Source organism: Phoca vitulina, unplaced genomic scaffold, assembly GCF_004348235.1.
Source record: "Phoca vitulina isolate PV1807 unplaced genomic scaffold, GSC_HSeal_1.0 scaffold71, whole genome shotgun sequence".
Lineage (NCBI taxonomy): Eukaryota > Metazoa > Chordata > Mammalia > Carnivora > Phocidae > Phoca > Phoca vitulina.
The window spans coordinates 19,247-44,375 of record NW_022589774.1 but is presented as its reverse complement, the minus strand read 5'-3'; the positions used below and the strand labels follow the sequence as shown (position 1 = coordinate 44,375).

General features: G+C 53.2%; 1 long non-coding RNA gene across 2 annotated transcripts; it reads left to right on the top strand.

The window, feature by feature from the left end:
- Nucleotides 1–10,490: 10,490 nt before the first annotated feature.
- LOC116624931 lies at nucleotides 10,491–24,639 on the top strand. Of its 2 annotated transcripts, none has more exons than XR_004297974.1 (3): nucleotides 10,491–13,052; nucleotides 14,340–14,515; nucleotides 15,617–24,639. It is a non-coding gene; the product is annotated as an uncharacterized LOC116624931 (long non-coding RNA). The 2 variants fall into 2 exon arrangements; XR_004297975.1 differs by having other exon boundaries at nucleotides 15,147–24,639.
- The last annotated feature ends 490 nt before the right edge of the window (nucleotides 24,640–25,129 follow it).

Here is a 25,129-nt window from a genome sequence, read left to right as displayed (position 1 = left end):
GCATCGTTTCATGTGTCTCTTGGCTATCTGTAAGTCTTTGGAAAAATGTCTATTCATGTGCTCTGCCCATATTTTAATTGGATTGTTTGGGGGTTTTTTGGTGTTGAGTTGTGTAAGTTCTTTATATATTTTATATATTAACTCCTTACTGGATATATCAATATCTTCTCCCATTGAGTAGGTTGCCTTTTTATATCTTCTCCCATTCAATAGGTTGCCTTTTTATTTTGTTGGTTGGTGGTTTCCTTTGCTGTGCAGAAGCTTTTCATTTTAGTGTAATCCCAGTAGTTTATTTTTGCTTGTTTCCCTGGCTTGCGGAGACATATCCCTAAACGTGTTGCTGAGGCTAAGAGATGACTGCCTATGTTTTCTTTTAGGAGTTTTATGATTTCAAGTCTGACATTTAGGTGTTCAATCCATTTTGAGTTTATTTTTGTGTATGGGGTGAATAGTAGTCCAATTTCATTCTTTTGCATGTAGCTGTCCAGTTTTCCAGGCACCATTTATTGATGAAAAGATTGACTTTTCCCCGTTGTATCTTTTTGCCTCCTTTGTCATAGATGAATTGATCATATTTGCATGGGTTTGTTGCTAGGCTCTCGTCCTGTTGCATTGATCTGTGTATCTGTTTTGTGCCAGTACCATACTGTAGTTTTGATTACTATAGCTTTGGGTAGCATAACGTGAAATCTGGGATTATGGTATCTCCAGCTTTGTTCTTTTCAAGATTGCTTTGCCTATTCTAGCTCTTTTGTGGTTCCATAGAAATTTCAGGATTATTTGTTCTAGTTCTGTGAAAAATGTTCCTGGTATTTTTCTAAGGATTGCATTGAATCTGTAGATTGCTTTGGGTAGTATGGACATTCTAATGGTATTGGTTCTTCCAGCCCATGAGCATGGAATATCTTTCTATTTGTTTGTGTCATCTTCAGTTTCTTTCATCAGTGTCCTACAGTTTTAAGAGTGCAGGTCTTCTTTAACCTCCTTGGTTAAATTTATTCCTAGGTATTTTGTTCTGTTTGGTGCAATTGTAAATTTGATTGTTTTCTTGATTTCTCTTTCTGCTACTTCATTATTAGTGTACAGAAATGCAACAGATTTCTGTGCAATAATTTTGTATTCTGTAACTTTACTGAAATTCATTTATCAGTTCTGATAGTTTTTTTGGTGGAATCTTCAGGGTTTTCTGGACGGGTATTTACTTGTCGGGCATTGTGCAGAATGCTTCTGTATCTCATTATAGCCTTACCAAGAAAGCCCCTAGGAAGTATGGATGAAGCTGAAACTAGAAACTTAGAGGGGAGAAGTAAGTTGTTCAAGTCTACATAACAAGTAAAGAGGCTATACTAGAATTTAAATTCAAACCTGTCTCATTTTTTCATCTGAGTTTTTAACCACTCTATGTGCTATCTTTGTTTAGTAGTATGTACTCACTTAATGTTTGTTGAGTGGCAAGATTGCTCCCAACAGTTTGACTGGTCTCCATCGTATCATTAACCATGATGAAGGCAGCACCCAACGTCTTTTTGAATACTTACAGTGGTAGGCCCTGTACTAAGTGACGTACGTCAGTTAATCTATTTAATCTGCACAGCACAATGAGGAAGATTTTCCCCATTTTTCAGATTAAGAAATTGAGGCACAAGAAGGCTGAGTTAATTTGCCCAAAGTCACACAGCTAAGTAGTAGATAGGCAGGATTTGGATGCAAGTTATCTCTTGCACAGTATGAATCTGTTCTCTTGATCACTGTTAGTGTCTACAAAAAACAAGACTCTTTTTTTTTTCAAAGATTTTATTTATTTATTTGACAGAGAGTTACATAGCGTGAGAGGGAACACAAGCAGGGGGAGTGGGAGAGGGAGAAGCAGGCTTCCCGCTGAGCAAGGAGCCCGATGCAGGGCTCGATCCCAGGACCCTGGGATCACGACCTGAGCCGAAGGCAAACGCTTAACGACTGAGCCACCCAGGCACCCCCAAAAAACAAGACTCATTTTTACCACTGTCCCTTGCTTCTTCTTTGTCTTCTTTTCTTTGTCTATTCCTGATCCTTCTTTTCCTTCTGAGAGGTCCAGACTGGGGCGCTCCTCTCAGACTATGCCTGTCCACATTGAACTCACTTTGCAAGATTGGTTCCTCGATTTATATTTTCTTCAACTTTACTTGTTGGCAAATCCTCATGTTAAAATCACCCGACTAAGTTTAGTGCTCCATAATACAAGAATAGACCTACTTGTCTGTCTTATTTCTGACCAAAGGACTGGAACAGGGAGCCCAGAAACAGACCCATACGTATCTGGACACCTGACCGATGACAGAAGAGGCTCTGCTGAGCAGTAGGACATGACAGTCATTTTAATAAACAGTGCTGGGACCGTTGGATATCCACAAGGAAAGAAATGAATCTCGACCCCACCTCACTTCATACACAAGAATAAACTCCAGAGAGATCATCCCTCTACATGTGTGGGTTAAGACAAAGTAAAACTCCATCTACAAGATAACTCAGAATATCTTCATAACCTTGAGGTAGCCATACATTTTTTAGGAAGACACAAAAAGCACTAGCTAAAAAGGGAAAGATTGATAAGCTGGATTACATGAAAATGAGAAACTTCTGATCATCAAAAGACATCACTGAAAGAGAAAAGACAAGCCGAGTGGAGAAGACACAGGCAGGACCTATAACTGGCAATTGGATTTGTACCCAGGATATGTAAAGACTCCAAGAAATCAACAAGAAAAAGAACCCCTGCCCTCAAAATGGGCAAAAGAACGTCCCATACATATAGGGTTGTGAGCCGTGTTGTTTGCTCTCCTGGTTCCAGGTTTCAGCCCGTTTGTCCCAGATCATTGGCACAACCTGGTGGCTGGCCTTGGGAACTCTTGAGTCCCGTGGCTCTTGGTGACATTTCCCTTGTGTGGGGACTGCGGGCCCTTCCTTTCGCATATCCTGACGCACTCAGCTGTTCATTCTGCCACGAGTGCCTCCTTTCTCATGAAGATGTAATGCATAAGTCTCTTCCTCTTTTCCTTTGGGTTGTTAACTTTTGATCAGATATTTTAAGAATATTTCTCTCCAGCTTCTTCCTCCCCGCCACCCTCCCCACCTCTTTTTTCATTTCCCTTTTTTGTACCTCCTTGTTTTGCCCTAAAAACTTGTGATAAAAGTTATCCTGAAGTATCTACGTGTTTGGGGGACGAGGCTTGTTCTGTGGGCTCCAGAGGCAGAGCAAAGACGAAGGCTAGTAGTTAGTTACCAGAGAGAGATTTCATCTCCGTTATATTCCGTTGTCGGAGTCCTCCAAAGCTGGGATGGGAGTTATTGAACCAAGGTGAGGCTGGACAATGCCTTGGTCATGGTGTTGTTTTTTGAGGGCTCTGTGCCTGGGTGGGCAGCTGGATTGTCCCTTCCAATTTTCCCAGCAAAGCCCTGACAGACTCTTCGATGACGTGCAGAGTAGCAACTCCTAACTGAGAGAGAGGGCCAGGATATTGGAATGACTCTCTTGTCTTTCTGGTGGATCAGGGTAAGGCACAAATACAAGTGCTTTAGGGGCACCTGGGGGGTTTAGTCTGTTCAGTGTCTGACTCTTGATTTCGGCTCAGGTCATGATCTCAGGGTTATCTCGCTTAAGAGTCTCTCCATCTCCTTCTGCCCCTCCCCCCCCAAATACCAGCTCTTTAATGGTATCATGTATATTTAAAAACAGTTCTAAAGCACCCTTCCATTCGTAGCCCTCCACATAGGGCTCATCGACAACCACTGACCCGAAGGCTGAGGTTCCTCTCAACTTTTCTCTCTGCTGTCCTTTTCCTCCAGTCGCGGCACCTGTGAGGTGAAGTTCTCTGCAGTTACGTTCTTCGTTCCTTTATCTTATTTAAATCCACGCTCTGGCTGAGCTTGCTCCGATCTTTTTCGTAGCAAACATATCACATTTTGGATACATTACCACAAAGAAAATAAATTGGAAGCTTTGCAGGTATGTTTTGACTTTTAAAAATTTTTGACGGTGTTTAAAACTTGGGAGTTTAATGAAAGTCTGGATTTCTGCCTTCGCCCGGAAAACCGGACGATGTGGGCTCCTGGTGGCCTCCATGGGCAGATGGCCTCAAGCAGGCAGGGCTGGGGTGGGCTGCCCGTGAGGAGTGATGTGCTCCTTCCACTTGGCGCACTCCCTCCCCAACCTGCTTCGCGCCTTTATTACCCGCCTAGACCCCAAAGGCATTGGGGTTTGTGACTTCCTGAAGTGGGTCAAGTGGGCTAGCCTGGGAACCCAACCAGTGTGTTTAATGTTATTTCAGTGGGAAAATGAATCCCAGCTTTTGAAGAGCAGATTTTCGGGGCACCTGGGTGGCTCAGTTGGTCAAGCGTCTGCCTTCGGCTCGGGTCATGATCTCAGGGTCCTGGGATCGAGCCCCATGTCTGGCTCTCTGCTCGGCGTGGAATCTGCTTCTCCCTCCTGCTTGTGATCTCTCTTGCTGTCTCTTGCTATCTCTCTCTCTCAAATAAGCACATAAAATCTTTAAAAAAATAAATAAATAGCAGATTTTTGAAATATCAAAAATACCGGTTTGGGAATGTTGATAGGGGCCCTCAACTAGTATGTGTGGGTCTTAGGGTGATGGCCTGTGTCTTCTCCTATGCTGTATGTTGGCTTAGCACCTAGAAGGTACCTGATAAGTGATTTATGTCATAGGGCCACTGGGTGCCTGTTGTCTGCTGCCTCCCAGGTGGTAAACCGAAACACTTTCACTGTGGTCCACCTGTCAATTAATCTAGAACACCTACTCTAGCCCCAGACGCTTGCATGGAGTTTGAGGTCAGCCCCCCGCACAGTTACCCTGTCCTGAGAAAAACAGTTTCTTTCCTGATGAAAGATCCAGTCCCCATAGAGTAGGCCCGAATGAGGAGAGGAGAGGACAGAGGCCTGCGCTAAGCCTGCTTTCCTGGCGGATGCCCACCGACCGGGAGTTTGTGGCGGTGACCGAGTGATTGCATTCCACACCCTGGACAAGGACTGGGTAAAAGTTCAGCTCCTTCCCTGTAAAGAAAATAATTCTTCATCTCTGGCATTTCGTAGTTTTGACCCAGATCAGTCAGAGGCCATAGAGAGCTCGTGTGGTCCTATAGAGTGTGTGTGGCTTCCTGGGCCTGTCGCTGGGAGAAGCCGAAGGGAGCCGGGGACCTGCTGGGCTCGAGGTGAAGCCCTGCCTTTTCAAGTTTGCCGTGGCCCAGCCTCCCCAGGCCTCATGGGGTGGACGGAAGGAGCCAGCACCTTCTCCTCGCTCAGAAGTTATCTTTACCCCTGAAATCAAACACTGCATGCAGCGCCCTGTAAAACTTCCTTGTAGACTCGAGCTTGCTTGCTAAGTAAACATCCTCCCGTGTTTTTAGAACTGAATTCATTTCTGCTTCCTGGTCATCCCATTCGGGTTTTTCTGTTGTGGGCACAGCGCAGAACCAGGTTAGTAGAAGGAAGACCTAGAGCGGGGACAGAGGTGCCTAGAATGACTGTTTGAATCCTAGGAAAATTGTGAGAAGAATAACACGGGAAGAAAAAGCAAAGACTTAGAAGAAAAGCGAAACGAAACAAATCCTCCCCAAACATAGTGCTGTCCTAACGCTGTTCAAGTCAGACTGGGGCCCGGCTGTGTCCCTGAAATGGGGCCCTTTCTCTGCACGGACTCAAGCTCCGTTGTGCCGTGGTTGGAGACCATGGCCGGCCTCTGTCGGTAAATTCCGTGGCTGCGTATGGCCCTCCTCTGACCCTCACTTGCTCCTTGCTCTCTCTCTCTCTCATGACTTATTTGCCTCTTCTCTCTCACTTCCACCCACCCATGACCTCTCCATCGCCATGGCAGTGAGCAGCCACGTCATTCACCAAGTTCATGGGGTGATGGGCCAACTCCTCGAGCCCTACTTCCCTCTGGTTCTCCCTCCTGAAGCAGGAGGCTCCCTGGCAGAGCTCAGAGCCCTTTGTTTATTTGATCCTGGGCTCTTGGATAAATCAGGAATGTCCTGACATGAACTTAGGCATGTTTTTCTTCCATGGAAAAGGGAACTACGGCAAACGGTATTTAAGTAGACAGAGGACCATTCCGAGGGATTTACTTTAGTGCGATCAAGGCCTCATTCCTTTGGTCATCAGACCAGTAGGTGACTTCTTTATTGGCATGCGCTTCCCTGGAGCCCAGAAGGTGTGAATTTGAAGCACTTTCCCCCTGCTGGGAGCCTGGCACAGATGCTCTGGGCTTCTTTTAAACCCGTGGAGTGCCACGGTCGTCTTCCAAGTGGTCTTCTTTCTGCGGGGTGGAACCTTGGCCCTGAGTAGTTGCCCGAAGAAGGCGGCTTGGGAAGCAGGGTGCAGGACAAGGTGGCCGCCTGGTCTCTCGTTCTCAAGTCCTCTTCCCAGAAGTTGCAAGGTTCTTGATGTGATATACCTTATGAGTCAGCTACCCCAGGACCTGAGTGTATCGCATCTAGTTTCATGTGGTGCCGCTGGTCGTCATAAACCTTTGTTGGTCTGCATTGTTTGGACACAGTGGCGTGGGGACCCGAGACTCCCCGGGTCTTTCTGGGTATGCAGGGTCTAGCGAGTTGGCTTCTAAGCTGTTCCGGAAATATTTTGGCGTCTGGGGGCAGGAAAATGTTGGGAGCTATGTCGTTAGCTGCAGCAGGGACCTGTCAGTATCCAAAAACAACCCCAGCTGGGCTTCAGAGGGCCCGTGGGAAAGCCCCGTCCCCGTGAGAGTTTCCAGGTGTGGGCAGGCCTGGCGCCACCATCACGGGGGCCGTGGTGGGGAGCTGGCCGATGCTCGTTTCGCCGGGCTGCCCACCGCGGGGAGAAGAACCCAGCCGTTGGCCACTCCAGGTCCAGGCTTGGCTGCTGCTCTGTTTTGCTGCTTTTCATGTTGTCAGAGGATCTTCTTGGGAACAAATGACTCAGCAACCTGAATCTCTGGGACTGAGTGGCCTAAGTGCCTTTTGAGAAGTGATCGGACGTTTCCACCGAGGCCCTAAAATCCTGAGCCCGGAACGAATCCAGATCCAGGCTGGTTTTATTCTGGATTCTTCAGGCTGCGGTTCAATTAGATTTCTCCAGCTCCCGCCCCGATAAAAGGACAGCATTCGCGGGGTAAGCAGGCAATGTTTTAATCACACTTTTGGTCCTTAGGAAATTCCAGGGAGAAAAAGGTCCTGGTGTGTGGCCAAAAAAAGCAGAAAACAACACAAGTCAGCCATGGCCATCATTCTGGACATGTCCGTGGCAGAAAGAGTTAATAGGACTGTGTCAGGGTGAGGGCCATCTTACTCTCCTGTCTGGGAGAAGCTCATACGGTTCAAGAAAAGATGAGGCAACATTTAGTGTGGGACAACCCTGTCTGGGTTCCGGGCGCTGTCACTCAAAGAGTTAAGCTAGTTTGGTGGCTGGGAAGCCCTAGGGGAAGGCGTGAGCCTGCAGGGACCAGGCCCTCTCTGCCCCAGAGCAGTGAGGTATATGGGGTAAGAAAATGGGCTGAAAAGTGTGGCCAGGGAAGTGGAGTGTAGGCCCAACTTTTTTTTTTTTTTTTGCCTTGTTTGACCAGCCTTGGCACTGCCCTCCGGCTCTCCAGGGGAAAAGCTGCAGTTCTGCTCTTGCAACACAAGGAGCAGACTGGAGAATTTAGATCTGCGTCACAGAGCTCAGAGAGAGAGAGGAGAGAGAGAGAGAGAGAGCGCTCCGTCGATAGGTCTGCTAGCAACAGCCGTGCTGCAGCAGAGAGAGAGAGAGAAATCAAGAAACAAGTCATAGCAACACCGGGCACCAGGTTCTGCCAGCTCACTTGCCAAGCGTTCAGAAATCTGTCAGGGGCTGGCGGCCTCTGGGTAGCCCGGGCTAAGGAGATGACACGCAAGGTGGCACGGGCGGTTCCCGCGGGGGGGAGGTGGGTGGTGGTGGGGGGCAGGGGTGGGAGCCAGAGGTTGCGGGGCGATGGTGGAAGGTTTAACGGGACCGATTTCTGGAACATTCGGGACTGCGGCACCCTACGGCCAGACCGAGATTTGGGTCTGCGCAAGCGACGATGGGTGGTCCGATGGGCTTCAGGACTTGATGGCGTAACCCCCTTCTTCCCCCACGTACGTATTTGTTGGGATCGGGGGCGATGTCTCTGCGTATGTGGGTGCTCTGTCTTTCTCACCTTCTTTCTCGCTTTTTGCTATTTTTTCTCTGAGAGAGGGTTTTTTGTTTTTGTTTTTGTTTTTTCCACTTTAATTTCTTTTCTCTTAGTGTCAGCTGCTCAAGCCTGACCGGGGTAGAGGAGAGAGGAGCAAGCTGTCCCTGGCGTCCCACCTGACCTCCCAGCCTTTGCCCCCATTTCCTTCTATTGGACAGACAGACAGACAGACTGGTTTTCCAGGTTGTTTGAGTGTCAGCGTCTGTCTGTCCGTCCATGCGATTCTTAGGTGGAAGGTAGGAGTGGGGAGGAGAGGTGCTGGGAGGAAAGTGAAAGGCACAGTTTTCCAGGGGTTGCCTGATTGAAATGTTCGGCCCCGGGCACCTGGGGTTGGTGGGGAGCAGGTGGGCAGGACGGGGCGTGGGTTGGGAGAAGTGGGGTAAAGCTGCTAGGTTTGTCACTGCGTAGTTGGGAAAAGTGGGGAATGGTGACGCAGTCACTGTTGCATCTTGTTAGGAGCTCCAGGGGGACAGGTAGTGAGGCTCCCGGCATCTGTAGGGCCAGCTGAGAGGGGTTAAGGATGAGCTGAGAAGGGAAGCGAGCATTTAGAGATTAAATGTCATCCTTTTGGCGTTGGAAAGTTGTTTACCTTGCGCTCTCTGTGTCTCCATGTTGGCACCCTTCCAGTTCACATGTGATGGCCTTCCTTGTACTGCTGCATCATTAACTAAGTGACTGAGCTGGCCTTCCATTGGCCAGGGGAGGGCTCTCACTCCAGACCTTTCTTCTGATTGGTGGGTGGGCCAATGGCAGGTGAAAACCTTTTTTTGATTGGCTGAGGGCAGGGTATCAAATCTGAATTTGCATTTCACTTGCTTAAAGGGGGGGGGGGAGAAGCCCAGCAGCTTTCTAAAATCTGTTGAGGGGTGTGCGTATGCCCCTGTGTCCGTGCCTGCTTTTGACTGACCAGTTGAAGCCTCTTCCTATGCCTTTTTTATTTCATGCACTCTAAGGAAGAGGAGCTCAGGGTTCCCCAAACTTTTTTTTGAAGGAGGAAGGGCTGGAGAGATGGGTGCGCAGAGAGTCGACCAAACTGGAAGGAAATATTTGTCCTTTAGTTTGGTGTCGGAAAAGGGAGTTTTCAGTCTGCCACACCTCAGTGTTGCGGCAAAATAATTCTTGGCTCCCCTGGAAACGCACGGGCAAGGTAGGACAGAGGTGCTGCGGCTGACAACCACCACCACCATGGGCTTCCTGCTGCCTCTGGGCTACTCCCCGGGGGCCAGAGATTTGCATTGACGGGGCTGTCCAGGGCTGAGCCCAGTGTAGGAAGGACCTGCCTTCTGGAAGCTGCTGCTCCTTGGTGCTGGGAAAGGTGAGGACGGGAACTGACCCCAGGAGATTGCTCGGAAACTGCGTATTTGGTGGGATTTCCAGGAAAGCCACTGGGCCACGAGGGGTGTGGAGGTCCCAGGTTAGAAAGGTTTGTCGTTCTGGGGAATGAGGAGAGTGAGAGCAAAACTAGGGCAGCAGGCTGTTCGCCTGTGGCTGGGGGAGGGAGACTTGGAAAAATCAGGGTCCTGGCTCCCCATTGGGTCCTTGTGGCAGGTCTCGTGTTTGTGGGGAGGGGGTTTCTGAGCCCTGCGCCTTGCGCAGTGGCCCCCACCCGTGACTGCGCATCCGGGAACGCAGTGCGCCCTGGGTCGCCGGCCTAGGACAGCACCGCCCTTCTTATTACATAACGGAGGCACGTCTGTGCCTTCTCGGCCCTTCTTTGCAACCCTGCCTCCTGGCTCCCCAGGGCCCACGGAGCTGGGGAGGGTCTGGTTGGGAGCAGTGGAAGACTTTGCTCCCTCGGAGGGTTAGCTCTTGTCCAGTCAGTGGTAGGAGCTAGGTTTGAACACAGAAATGGGCTGCTGTCCCCCTTGGGGTATGGAACGCAGAATGTCCTTCTGGATGCCCTGTGTCACCCATGGCCCCCAGGACTTCTTAGGGGCATGGGGTGATGCCCTTCTTTCCCTCTTACGCTATCTGGGTTTTGAGAGGAAGTTTCTGATGGGAAAGACGTGACAATTGTAAGAGTGAGGAAGGGTGGGGTGGGGGGCGCCCAGTTGGGAGGTGGTTGACAGTTCGTTCCCCTTGTCACTGGCTTCCCTTTCCTTGGGTGGGTTGATAATATTTTTGGACTCCCTTTTATCGTAAGGCTGCCATTTTGGAGGCATTTCTGCTGGTCTCTGACATGGTGGCGTTGGTTTTTCTGGTCCTGCTGTGCCAGTTCCGCAGAGTGGGCGGGGGGCGGGGGCTATGACGGAGGAGGGGGGGGGCAAAAGCGCAGCAGAGGCGGGTACAGTGGTGGCTGCCGCAGTGAAGGTGGCCCCAGGGGCAGGACCGCCCAGTCCCACCCTCGGACACAGCCTTGGGTGGGGGTTCCACCGCCTGGGGTGTGGGCTTGGCCAGAAGGTGGGCGTTGCTAACAGAAGGCCTGGGTCTCCCATGCCCTCCTCGGCTCGAGGCTTAAAGCAGTCCAGAGAAAAAGCTTGAGTTTTTCGAGGGGAGAGTGAAGGCAGAGACACGGCTGCTCATCTGAGATGTGTCGGACCTGTGGTTTGTGTTCCCCAAATAGGCTCTGTCTCCGGCAGTCTCTCTATGGGGCCGGGGGGGGGGTGGGGTCCAAGGCAGATTTGTTCGATGGCCCTCCCTTTTTATTGTTTTTATTCTCTGCTCCTCGTCATGCCCCCTGCCAGTGCCATGGTTCCAGCTGTAGTCCTCCAGTGAGGCTCCCTGCTGCCCGTCCCTCTCCTCTCCAGGCCCTTCTGCGTGCAGCGGCCATCTTGTCTTTTCTTGCTTAGAGCTTTAAAATGGTTTCTCGTCGTTTCCAGAGTAAAATTCCTTCCCTTTAGCACAGTGCCGAAGACTGGCTATAACCAGCCTTAGCTCTCCTACTCAGTCTGACTTCTCTGCGTTTCCCCAGGTGGACCACGTATTCCAGCAAAACCAGGCAACTTACTTTTTCTTGCTTTTCCGATCTCCCTGTTTGCACCACTGGTATTTTCCGTGACTCTTTGGCTGTACCGCACCCGCCTGCGGCAGCCCTCCCGTCCTCCGTGGGCCTCTGCGGATCCCCTTCGCGAGAAGCAATCCTCATAACCGCCCCTTGCTCCCTCTGGCCAAGGTCTCATACACTTCATCCTTCTCGGATGCTACTGTGGTCATCTTCTGGCTCTTTGTGTGTGTAAGTCTTAAGTCACCTATTAGATGGTGAGCTCCAAGAAGCTGGGGAACAAAAAAGGAAAACACTTACCTATTTGGTGCCTTCTGTTTACCAGGTACCACGTCAGGCTCTTTCTCAGAGCTTTTTTCATGTATTGCTTTACCGCAACGCTGCGAGGAGAATCCCATGGCTGGTAAGTGTTCTGCTCATGATTAGAACCCTTATTCTCCCAAAGCCTTTGCATTTTTTTACCTGTCCGTTCTCAGTGTCTGCAAAATGCCTCTTACAAAGTAGACCCCCAAAACGTGTCTATTTAAGGAATTTTGTACATCCGTAATACTGTATGGGGGTTTGGGTGGCCGACCTTCCTGCGCCCGAGGTCCGGGTCTCTTAGTCATTCTGTGCTACCCTCCCTGTTACCTCATTAACTTTCTCCTCTTCCTTTGCGGTCAGGTTCACACAAGATGATCGCTTTTTTTTTAGTAGCTGCAATTGGTGGATTAACAAACCTCAGTCATCCTGGTCACCTTCCTCCTAGAGGAGGAGGTGGAGATGGGATGGTTGTAGCACCTTCAGAGCAGAATGAGCTCCAGAACCCAGAATCACTGGAGCTCATACACGGCAGGGAGCAGAGCCTCCGTTTGCATCTTGACCTGACTCGTCTTGCTGGGTGGTTTCTCTAAGGCTTCGTGATCTCAGTCAGTGACATGGAGCCACCGTAATCTACTACACAGAAATGCCTAATATATTGCCAAGCAGATAGGATCCCTGCAGAAAGTGAAGCACCTCCCTTTCCCCTGCCCAGCTGTCTTATCGGGGCCTTAAGAAGGGAACATAGCAGGTGGCTGGAGAAGGAATGGGGGGGGAAGGGAGCTTGCGTGCCTTCAGTGATATCGGAAGCAGAGGCAGAGGAGGAGGTAACCAGGCAGTACGTACCTGAAGCCTGCGAGGGGACGCCTTTCCCCCACCCGGAGTAAAGACCCCTTTAACGTCTGCGTCAGGGAAACGCCGTGGGAGCGGAGCTGTGAGGCCAGGGCAGGCGGTGGCAGGGTGAGGGTTAACCAGTGGTCCTTCCTGGGAGCCTTGTGATGCCAGCTTAGTTTCCCTTCTTTCTGAATGGCAGTGGTGGCCGCCTGCTTCCTGACGCCGTTGCATCCCGTGGGAGGGGAGTTGGGCACCCTGAAGCCCCTCGTCACCAGTTCTGGGCTGCAGAACAGAGAGTGACGACAGCCCATGAGTCGTCAGCCGACGGCAGTGGGGACCCTGGTGACGGCTGCTTTGTTGTTTTTTTCCTCTTTGGATGATGACTCAGTATGTCGGGAGCTGGGAGATGGAGCGCTCAGCCGAGTGGCCAGGACGTTCTGTCAACATGAAAGCAGCACAAACAGCTTGTCAGGGCTCGGAGCCGACCCTGGGGCTGGGGTCATTTTCAGGAAGGGCTTGGCAGAGAAGACCACTTCTGGGCAGCGGGTGGGGGTGACACCAGCTATCCCAACGGGGCTCCGTGGACTCTTGAATTTTAGAAACCAAACAGAAAACGCAGCTGCTTGTGTTATTATTATTATGCGCTTGGCAAACAGAGCCACTTTTCAAGCTCCTCTCACCCGTCCCCAACAAGAGGCATCTTCTCGGGTCCAGAAAACCCTCTGGGATTTCTCACCGTGGCCTGTTGCCTTGGATGGGTGAGTCCCATGTCGGGTGGGGTGGGCCTGGCAGTCTTTGGTGAACCCTGGCATTCCGGGGCCCTGGGAGTAAGTGCCCATCATGGGGATGTGGCATCTCAGGTGTCCTCTTCTGGCATGACATGAAAATGGTGCGTCCACCCCACCAGCCTCGAGCTGAAGGCCAGCTCTTGGGCAGCCTGCTTTAGCCTCCCCTTTCCTTATTGTCCAACTTCTCTTCTCCCCTTTCATCTTCCTCAGTTCCTTCTCAGGAGAAATGGTGGGCCTCGCGTCCTTGACCTTTGCGCATGTATGTGTGCGTCATCATGGCGGCTCCGGGTTCTAGGCTTTTCTTGAAGCCGCAGCATTGCGCTAAGTGCGCGTGACATTACCCCCTTGCCCCGCCCGCCTGGCCCCGCCCAACCGGGCCCAACCGGGCCCAACCGGGCCCAGCCATGCCTTCTTGGGAGCGAGAGAGACCTGGACCGCCATCGCCACCAAATCGCAGGCAAGCCATTCTCCTCAGCATCTGGCTTCCCTTCTCTCCTGCTCTCTCTCCCTCGGCCATGGCTGGGGACAGAGAAGCAAACAACTTGTGGGTGGGGACTGAGGGACGGCCTGGCCTGGGACCACCCAACCTCCGTACCCCTTGTGCCAGTTTTCAGGCTCGTGCTTTCCTGTAGATGATGCTTAGCGCTGCCATTTGTCACTGAGCACCTCCTCCTCTCCCCAAGGACCTCCCGGCATGACTCCTTTGGGATCTTTACGGGGAGTGGTTTTGGGGCCTTGGGAACCAGAGGGAGCAGGGGGACCTGGCCGAGGTCACAGTGGAGAGGTGCGCAGGGCAAAGGACAGGAGCCAGCTGTCCCTGCCCAGAGCGCAGAGGCAGCCCCAGCCCCTTTGAGTCATGTCTTTTTGAGCCTGAATAAGAGCAACTTGACCTAAAAAAAATTGTATGTATGTGGATGTTAGATCCTTTGTGTCTTTGTCCAGAAGCTGTGCGTATGATGAGGGCCCAGATCCTGTACTTCAGAGAGCTCTGTTGTCTCTCAGATTTGTTTTCCAAAAGAGGTGGTAGGCCCTCCTTGATGAGGCCCAGTGCCCACTGGGCCTGGCCTTCCTTCAGGACGAGGGGCCCAGCCTTGTCTTGTTTCTGCCATTGGCGGGTGAGCAGCAGCTGAGGGCCTTGGTCCCAGGGCCACATATTAGCCCCAAACGAGACCCTGATCGGGGCCTGCGCAATTCATTGCTTGGTTGGTTGGCCCTGAGAGCCGAGCCTCCTGTCTTTTTTTCGCTTCTTCCCCACAGAGAACTCAGAGGAGTTGAGCTCCATCAGTAGGTGACAGCGTCATGGAGACTCAGGCGGCCAAGCTGAGGACGGAGCTGGTGTGCAGAAGACAGCCATCATACGGCCGAATAGAATGGCCCGTTTGCATTTATTTGGAACAAAAAAAAGGAGATGCATGTCAGCCTGGCTCTCTGCAGTAAGTATTCATCTGACTTCTCTTATTCCTTCAAACATCGGGAGCGATAGATGTTTATTGAACCCGCCCAGCGGCTGTGCCTTCCCCTTCCTTTCCCTGCAGACCCCTGCCCCTGGTCCTCCATCAGAGAGGACGAGATTGGTTTCCTAGTGCTGGTGGAGAGCTGCGGAGAGGCTAGATCTCGGCGTTTCGCCCCCGCACGTCGCCCTCACATTCAGGAGAAGTCGATTTTCCCTAAAACGGAGCCAAAAGCCCATGTCCCTCAGTGCAGTGTTATTAATGGGCCGACAGGAAGGGCCCTGCTTGCCCTCACTGCCCCCAGCAGGGAGGTGAGGCTCTCAGCTGGCTGGCTGGGGGAGGACGATCCTTGCCAGCATCTAGTGTGGTTCTCTGCCAAGTTCTAGCTCCAAATCTCTAGGCCGCTAGGAACCTAGGCTATATATAGCATTGTGCTAAGCAGTTCTTATCGGACATGTCTGCCCTCCCCTGTGGGAGAGGAGCCCTTCTCCCAGGGAACCGGAACCTTGAGAGTGTGAGCCACCATCTCCAGGGGGCCTTCCATTCCAGGAAGGGCTGTGTGTCTGTGTCTGGTTCCGGAATGCCAAGTTTTCTTTCCTTTTCCTTCTTTCAGACGCTGATAGATCGGAAGGTCTGATGTGGGATGAGGGCCAGGAGGGGCTGATGGTTCTCCATGGATTTGGGGGCTTGGAGGAGGACAGGCTAGAGGCTGGAAATGTGGCCGGCGGCACGGCGTGCCTTGTGTCACCCACCAGCCTCCCGCGTGTCTTCTTGGTTTCCTGTTTGCCTTGCTTTGCCCATGGATGTCTTCTGACCTCTCGTGCTTCTTTTGGACCTCTTGTCTTCCCTGCCCTCCTCTACCTCTTCCTCCTCCTTCCTTTGATTTTCGTTCGGCTCTGTGACGGCAGCGGTGCTAAGGGCATCCGGGAACTGTCTGCTCTCTGCCCTCACCGGCCGTCGGGGTTTCGGGGAAATCTGCCTTTAGTCAGCTGTCCTCGGGAGGAGTGGGCGGTGACTGTGCATGTCGTGCTGGGTGGTAGAGGGCAGAACGGGCTGGATCTTTGCCTCCTCCTCCCCTCGTAGGTGCTGTGCAGCCACCAGGGTCTGTGGTTCTGTGACCCTGAGTGCCGACCGATGGGGACACGATCCAGTCTTGTCAGTGAATCATCTTCAGGCTGCTTATTGGAACCCAGATGGTGAGAGAAAATGGGGTTTAACCCATGCCTCCCAGGTGAGTCGGGCGTCGGCCCCCTCTTCTGGCCTTCCCCTAGCCCCCTTCCCTTCTCGTGGCAACCGTTTTCCTTAGTAGGGAATCCTCAAACATCTCCATTCAGAATCTCCCAAACAATGCCCTCTTCTTTCCATTCTCCCACTCCTGGCTTTTCTGTGAATGGGGTTAGTAACCAGCAAGGGCCTGGGGGCAGGGCCAGCCCAAGTGATCCACCGGCTTGGGGGGGTGGCTGGGATGCGCTGCTGGGTGTGGCAGTCGGCGGGCAGTTGGGCCTCCCACGGTGACTGGTCTGGAACTCTCCTTGGCCCCCAACATCCAGCGTGAGGGTCTGGGTTAGAGCCCCTTAGGTGCCACACGGGCCTGCGGGCGTTCCTTTCCTTGTGTATCCCAGTGGATGTTTGCTCTTACTCTAGACACCTTTAGACTCGCTGCAGTTCAGAGTATGGACTCAGCGGTGGACTTCAGGGCTCTTGCTCTACTTGGGGCGGGGGGTTGTTCTGGGGTTTTTTTTGTTTGTTTGAGTGAATCCCTTTCTTCCTCTAGGCCCTCATTGCCTTCACCTTAAAAAAAAATTCTGGGCCTAGTAAGCATTGCCAAGCATCTCTAGGCAGTTGACGTAGAAATCTTTTTTCTCTGCCTCACTTGATGCTGGTCACAGTAATAGCAACGGTGATTGAAAATGATGGTGGTCGGCAGAACTGGGGAGATCTGTCGCATTCTAGAGACAGCTCAGGAAGCAGACAGTAGGCACTTGCCATGCTCCCTACCGGGAAATCTCCCCTATGGAATGCATTCCTGCAATGTTCTGGGCGAGCAGGGTCAGGTTGGAATTAGCCGACAGCAGATTTGTCTGGGGTCTCGAGATCAAAGAGATGGTGCTGGGCAGTTTTATGATGGCGCTTGGCTAATTTCCGGAGGCACCCGTGGGATCCCACCTCTGCTGCTTGTCTCATGAATGTCTCCCCACCCCCTTCCCACCGCTGTCCGGGAAGGACTGGTGTGAATTCTGCCTGTCGGTGTTTGATGTTCTCTTCTCTCCCTCTGAGATGTGTCTCTGAATTGGCTATGAGCAGCCTGAGGTCCTCACCGAGTGAGGCATCCAGGGCTGTTGGGAAGAGGCCAGTGTCTCTTCCCTAAAGGAATTTGACAAGTCTCAGCCCCTCCAGTAGTGAGGTAGGGAGGATGGCTAGGGGTATGGGACCTGGAACACGAATAAAGAGGAGAGATCAGCTTTGGTGCAGCTGGGGAGATGAGGAGGAGCCGGCCAAGTCCCTCAAGATGTGTCGGCTAGAGTCTGGCCAGCGCCGGCTACAGGGCTGGGGCCAGATGGGGCCGCGGCCATGCTCGGGAGCCCTCTGCTGCCATACGTGCGGTGCAGCCCTGGGCCTGGCTTGGGGTCACGGCCGCTCCTATTCACAGTCCTGCCCTGCCCTTGGCGGCATTGAGATAACCAGAGTGGGAAGCAAAGGGAAAGTTGGTTTGGCTCCCTGTGACGCAGTTGTCTCTGGGGCCTCTGGTGTTTCCAGAATTGGGGGTGGACGCTTCCCCGTTGATTTTCCTATTTTCGTTCCTCATTTAGTTCTTTCCTCCCTGCTTACCAGCGTGGCTTCCATTGACCTGACACGGGCATTATGTGTCACAAGCCAAACCAGGAGAACAGTTGGCATCCCCTGAGAGGGGGACCAGGCTTATCTGGCACTTGGTTCTCAACCTCTGAAGCCCTGCAGTCTGGGAGCCAGGAGGCAGTGTGGGGCCTTTCCGTCTGGGGTCCGGCAGAGGTGAACAGAGCTGGTGGCCCCGGAGCTGTGGTGGTGTGGCTTGGCCAGGAGGCGCTGGGGAGGGGCCCTGCCAGGGGACCTGATTGGTCAGCACCTTCTCTGTTCCGCTGGATCCTGGTCTGGTCAGGGCTGTGAGTTGTTTAATGCATATCTTGGCTCTGTCCCCTGGCACGAGGGCCTCCGAAGCTGCAGCCCCGGCTTTAGAGAGGATGTGTACCTTGTGCTGGTCACTGTTTTGGGCACGTTGCCTCCCTGTGAGATATGTGCGAGATACTGCCTTTTCCACTAGCCGGCTGTCCGTGGGAGGCCCTCATTTTGCTTTGCTTTTCTGGGCCTTGGAGTGTCTGTGAAGAAAGCAGAGGCTGGGTTTGGTTTCTTGCTGCCTCCTTCCGCAGGAGCTGCTCATGAGCTGATAAAGCCAGAGAACACCTCCAGGCCCCAAGGTCTGAGCAGAGCCTGATGCAGCAGTGTGGAGCCTGGGCAGGAAGGAGCGGGGGCCTGGGGATGGAGAGAGGCACGCGGGGGATGGTCGTGCACCGTCTGACCACAGGATCGAGGCCAGGAGGTCGAGGGTGGGGAGGATGTGTCTCGTGTTTAACTAGCGTGGCCTGCTGCGGCCTGGAAGGGGCTGTGTGCGCGCGGAGCCCAGCTCAGGGTCCGTAATGAGGCGTGAGGGTGTGAGACGGGCATCAGGTTCTCGGTCCCAGCGCACAGTCCCAGGGAAGGGAAACTGACCTTTGTTAAGGGTCTCCCTTTGCTTATCTGATTTCATCCTCAGAGCAGCCGCATGAAGTAGGTGTGACTTCTCTTCTCCGCTTAGAGAAACGGTCCATACTAAGTCACTTCACCAAGCTCACACACTTGGCCAGTGGGATAGCCGAGATTTAAACCCGGGCACTTCTGATTCCAAAGCCTGGACTTTTTCTTCACCCTCTTGGGCCGAAGTCAGACATTTTGGGGAGCTAAGACCGTCCGAGATTAGGCAGCCGGCAGAACGGATGGTAACCGAGGGAAAGGCCAGGTATCTTGGGGACCGTGGCGGTCGGCGGGGACGGCTGTGCCACTTCCCTCTCTGGGGAGGCTGGGCAGATGCAGATGGCCCTTGGTGCCTGAGAACAGGCAGGGCTGAGTGTGGCAAATACAGCCCTTCTCCAAACCCCCATTCAGCCCCTCAGTCTGCCAGGGATTGTACGAGGTACCGGGGATGCAGGGCTCAACAAAACCGAGTTTCTGCTCTCATGAGGTGTACTTTCTGGCATGGGGAGAGGTCACTCATGATGATGACAAAGGGAATTGGGAAATAGGTAAAGTAGACCTAGATGGAAAGGGGGACACCCACACACATAAGAAGGATCCAGGGACCCAAGGAGGGAATTTGAGACTGGGGAAGCCATACTCATGGAGCCCCCAGAGTTCACAGTGATAGAGTTGCTAACCCCTCTCTTCTCCTAAGAGCTAGAAACTCACCCAAGACCCCCACAGCTTACAAGAACTTGCAATGAGTCAGGGATCAAGCTGACTAGTAGACGTCAAACCTCTGGTCACCAGCAGACGAAGGTGTTTCCGTTAGCTGCCCTCCCCAGGTACCAGCTGGCGTCTCTGCCTCAGCCTCGTCACTGTGCCCCTCTCTCGTCCACACAGACAGGGGAACACTCGGCTTAAGTCTTCACCGAGTCACTGGTCAAGTCGGTGCCTGCAGGAGGCGGAAGTCAGCTTAGCCTCTCCTGCCCGAGCATGGGGTTCCAACATCCTCGTGACAGAGAAGGGGCAGGGGGCAGGAGAGGGAGGAGAAGTCCCCGTGTACCAGAGGCTTGGACGAGTTGGGTGTCTTGCGAGGCTGAGGCGGGTTGGTGGCTGGAGGTGTTTCCGGTGTGTGGAGGGGATGTTTCCAGTGTGTGCGGCTGCTGGGCTCAGGACTTCTTTACCGGGTAGAAGCGGGGCTCGTGGTGAGTCTGGCCACGTGATTCTTCCTTCTTTGGTCCCGTAGTCAAAGCCTGGCCCACCTGGACCTCAGAGACTGCCACCTGCTGCTAGGGGGCGGGGGGGTTAATGTCGCACAAGGATGAGGTGTGGGTCTTGGGGTGTGGTTGTGGGGGCTCAGGGAAAGTGGGCCTTATGTGGCATGGTGGAGAAGACTCAGCAGGCCCGCATTCTGGCCCCAGCTTCCTTGGTAAAATCTTACTCACTTTACCTCTTTGGGACTCAGTTTCATTATTTATATAAGGAGGGAGTTGAACCAGAATCTTTTTGAAGGTGCCTGCCAGCTCTGACCTGGGGCTCCCTGGGTGTTCATGGAGGTATTTCTTAGGCAGAAACAGAACTGAGAACAGCTACAGTCCTGTTTTCTGAAGAGATGTTGTCACCATCAATGAGGGCAGGTGGATGGAGACAGTTTTCCAGGGACCCCCCGGTTGCAAGCGGGAAGGGCCCAGAGATTGCATGAAGGTGACTGATGAAGGTCATCCAGGTGACCGAGGATGTGAACTCCAGCTCCCACCCAGGGGCTTGTTTGGAGACAGGCTGTGTGGGAGCTGCCGGGGGACTATCTGTTCCACAGGGCCTGACTTGAGATGCCACTGTGCTCTAGGGAAGAAGTTCTGTCCTTTCTGGCCCTAAATCCTGGAGAGAACATAGGACTGCAGGTCAGGTGTCCCAGCCTTCCCTGTTTAGGTTCTGTGCCCCTTGCTGTGAGGAAGTTTTCCTTTATATTTATCCATCTTTTCTCATGTGGTTGTTGAAGTCCTTCTATTTAAAAAAAAAGGGGGGGTGAAAAAGATGGGCGAAAAGAAAAAAAAACAAAAATATCTCCAAGCCACCCATTCCATCTTGGCTTTTTAGTCTTGAGTCGTTCTTTAAAAGGTAGCAAAAATAAAGCACATGCAGCAAGCTCAGGGTCCCAGACCCTCAGAGGCCAGCCTGGGGCTGTGGTGGCCTCCTTCCCCAGGGGCCAGCACTCCTCCAAGGCTGCGCGGGGCCGGGGGGCAGTGTCTGGGGCCGCAGCACCCGCCGCACAATCCGCCAAACAGAATGCCGAGTTTTAAAATTAGCATTTCTTCAAGACACTTTCCGCGTGCCACTTTGCTGCGCTCTTACCTGGGCCTCATAGCTGTGAGCCCACCCCCTCTTGCCCCCAGAGTGGTGTGGCAGACAGGGCTTTGGGCCAGAATTCAGGCAGGAGCCCAAGTGATTGGTGACCAACGTCTTGTGCATCCACGCAATGTTCTGCAGCTCTTTTCAGATTTGCTAGCTCATTGGATCCTCACAGTGCCTGCGAGGGTAGGTGGTGGGTCCCCACAGTCGTTGAAACTGACTCACGGACAGCCTTGCCAAGATCCACTTGCTTGTACTTGCTGAGTTGGGGTCACCCACCCAGGTCCCCCGACTCCAGATATCATTTCTTTGGGTTTTAGTTGTTGTTCAACTGACTAGTGGGGCAGGGCAGGGACGGGGAGCGGGTCTTGGGCAGCTGACTTTATCTCTGTAGGTCGCAGATCTCTTTTCTACACACTGAATGGGAAAGGGAGCTTCAGAAGGTCCAGATTCTCCTATTCTCACATGCTTTCAGCTTCTTGGAGCTCTTATGAAACCTGGCCTGCACTCCTTGGCCAGGAAGCCAGCCATTCACCATGTGGTTCTGGTGAGACTTCCTACATTTGGAAGCTTCTGGAATTATGCAGTGCTTCTCAACCATTCCGACACATATGTAGGGCACTTCGTGCATGTGCCTATAGTCCTGTCTCGACCAAGTAGCTACTTAGAAATGAGGCTTCCTTGTGGGATCTGTGAGATTTTTTTCCCAGCAGATTGATAAGGTAGGCCCAGAGCTTTGCCTAGCATGTGTGTTGTGTGGATGTTATCTATTTGCTGGCTAATTAACGTATAGCCCCCCGCCCCCCAGAAGAATTGGCTAACGGGCAGTGTGAGATATTGGAAGCGCTGGCTTCAGCTCTGGATATTGCTTCCTGATAGAGTTGAAAAAGTAGGCCTTTCCCATGGAGAGGAAGGTAAGTCAGAGAACGCCTAGGCGTCAGTGTTCCCCGGATCCTGAGTGTAAGCCCACTCTTTATGAGGAGGGAAGAAGCCCACTCTTTATAAGGCACAGCTCAGACTGCACATTGTCTTGTCCGTGCGGCCCTCTGAGTGGCCTTTCTTCAGAGAGACCCAGAGCCTGTATGAAGGGGCATAGAAATGTTTGTCTTTATTTAGAGCACACTAACACATGTTGGTTTAGGCTCTCCCAGGGCATGGATCTTGAAGGATTGGGGTTGGACAGAGTGGCAGCATGCGTATGTCTGTCTGTCTGTATTCCCCGGATGCAGGCTTGGCTCACAGAGAAGCCCTGTCATGGGGAATCCACAGGGCAGTTGTTTTGCTGGACAAAGCTTTTGATGACTTTTGTGTGAAGATTTGTCATATGGCACCCAGATCTTTCTGTTTTCCCGGAGGATGGGAAGGAGGATGGCAGAACCCAAAGCTGGGAGATGATTTAGGCCAGACTTCAGGGAGAGCTGTGGTGGCCCTTTGCTGAGGGCTCCCAAAGAAACACAGAGCCTCTTTATCTGACAAGAGGGACTGGATGTCCCTGACAAGGTCCCTCCCATCCCGAGTCTGTGGGACTCTGAGACCGTCCCTGGAATAGCACGTGCTTTGGGTGCCAGGACCTGAAGCGGGCTCTGTGTTTTCTTTCTGCCTCGGAGGCAAGCCTGACCTGGGTGGGGGCACAGGAGCGTCGGGCCTGGAGCTCTAGCCTTGTTTCCTCGTGCAGAGAGAACTTCTGGAACTGACTCTCTAGGATTGATAGTATTTGTAAATAAAAGAGGAGAAAGCCATGTTGTCCCCCATCGCTGTCCGGAAAGAGCCCTGAGCTGCTCTAATCCTGTATTTGAATCACCACCATCACCCACCCGTGCTGATGCCCCCTAGCCCTACGGAGCTCCGAGAGGCCCTGGAGATGTGAGGGAGGTGGTGGCTGAGCCAGGAGGCAGGGACAGACGGGGTTTTCTGGGAAGAGGTTCGGAGATGGAAGAGGACTATCTCAGGGCAGGGCCACAGCTCTGGGACCCCTGGCACTGCCTGTTGTACCAGAGGCACGTGTGTGTTCCCATGGGCATACTGTTCATCGGGAACCCCAGAGTCTGAAATAAACCGGTTAATGGCTGAATGAGGGTTGCTTTCATGTGGAGAGTCATATATCCTTTTTGTTGTTATTGCTGTCTGCAGATGTAGCGTCTGAAGGCCTGACAGGTTGGGGACCTTTCCCTGGGCCCTCCCGTCTGTAAGGTTGTGCTTATTTTATGGTGCTTTTCTGTCCCCTCTCTTTTCTCTTTCCCACTCTCACACAGTCCTTAGGAACACGTGACTATTTGTCCACGCACTTGTGTTCCTATCTCCTTGGGGTACCGTTCTTCCAGGGTCTCTGACATCATTGAACGTATTACTTTTATTTCAAATGTGAACAGACCACAGGCTCACTGCAGAGCAGAGCCCCCCAGAAACCGCCTCTCCACCTCATCCTCGAGCGGGTCATCCAGAGCCCCGGGGAGAGGAGATCAAGGGTATCTCTGCTGGGCCCAGCTCGGCCCCACATCATGCCGCCTATTGGGGGTAGGGGTGGCTCAGGCATGAATCCCCCACCCCCAGCACTATTAGTGCTTTCTTTTTTTCAGCTTGAACCCCGAGTAGTGGCCTTGAAGGTCTGAGACCACATGTCACCCTGTTAGGTGAGGATGACAGAGAGGGACAGGGACAGAGGGGACGGGAGCCCATGCTCCTGGCCACTGGCCTCTCTCCAAGACAGGTGAACTCTGTGTCCAGAGAGGAACTCATTAAATCTTTTGGCCCTAATGAAAGTTGTTTGTGTTTTCTCTCCCTCGCTCTTCTCCCTCCTCTCTCTCCCTCAACGCCCCCCCCTCCACCCTCCAGCCTCCAAAAGAATTTAATCTGCTGGACAACAAACAATACTGTTATAAAACTTTGAAAACAAGAGGGTGAGGCCTCCCTGACAAGGAGAAGGGCATGCCGGGTAACAGCTGGTGGAGCCTGCCAGGCCCAGGACAGAGCCGGGCGAGGGCCCAGTTGGCCGGGTACCTGGGCGCCTGCCCCTGCCCAGCCCACCAGCCGAGCCATCCCCAGTCCAGAGGGGAAGGAACCGAAACAAAAGCAGGGGCAGAGAAGCTCCTGAAAAGGGGAAGTTGTATGTGTTCCCCTCTCTCTGATCTGATGGGAGTGTGCTAGACTGTGAAACTTCCTCTCCCCCTCCCCCCACCTTCCTCCCCCTTTATCCTCCCTCTGCCTGCCTCCTCCCACCACTCTCTGTTCCAGGTCCCGAGACTGGCGGGCCAGTCCCCAGTAACAGAACCAGGCAGGCCTAGCCCTTCAGGTGCAGCCCCCAGGCGGCCAGCTGCATGGGAGGCAGGCGGGAAAGGTGCGCCGGGCTGGCTTTGGCCTCTGGACATACCCTCTGTGTGCCCAGCCTTCCCGCCCCCGACTAGGAAAGTGGAACCATGTCATGGGCTGTGCTCCGGTCTGCGTGCTTCCCCAGCTGCGTGCCCCCGTCTCGGGGAGAGCCACCACTCGGGGCTTCGTCGGTCTGCCCCCAGCATGCTGGTGCCTGTGGGGGCCCCGCTGTCCCTCCAGCAGGAGCGGGGGCTGAGCTGCGGTACCCCTGAGTCTCAGAGACATGCTTCCCGCGGCAGGCAGACACAGGGTCCTGTGAGTGGGGGCCCTGGTGGGGTACTGCATCTGCTAGGGACTCTCGGTCATTGAAGGAATGGGTGATTCCAGCCTTCCTGGTTAGATTTCACCTGAGACTGAAGGTTCACGGCCACATCTGTCTTCACCACACGGAGCGTGTGGTTTGGGGAGTGATGAGGGGGAAGGAGCAGTGGTCTGCCTTTGCTTGGAGGTTGTTTGGACCTGTGAACTGGGTGGTGGGCATTGTGATTGTGTAATGGGCTGTGGGCGTGCTCACTTCTCCTCTTGGGGGAGGCACTTCAGGGCTGGGCCCATCCTCCTCTGCTAGAGCTAAGCCACTCTCTGGGGAAACGGGGGGCCCCCCATGCTCCCATCTCCACTCCGTCACTCATCCTTCTCTGTGCTCCCCCCTGTCCCCTGCTCCCCCCCCCCTCCCCCCCGCCCCCCCCCCCCGTCTCCTGCTGCCCCCCACACCGCACAGCTTCCCAAGGCATCCCATCCTCCCAGCCAGCCAGCCATTCCAACCCTGTACTGAATCTGGGAGATTTCCAGATGCCGGTCTTCATCCGTGGTGTCAAGGAAGGGACCGAGAACCGGACTTTGTGGAGAGCGGCTGCCTGGGTACTTAGGCCTCTGTACGCCTGCCCCAGGGAAAACCAGAGCTGCTGATGCGGGGTCCATGTGAGCGGAGAAGGCTGTGACCTCTCGCCCTGTTACTTCCACAGGCATTCGAGGGGCGCAGTGGGTCTTGAGCATGTTATTCCCACTTCAGGATCCAGCGTCTGGGAAGCGCACTGATCCCCGGATGCTGAGCCCCTTTTGGGGGGGCGGGATGTGGGGAGGCGAGCGGCCAGGAAAAGAGCCAGCTCCATGTTCTCCTCCCCGGCCCCCCAT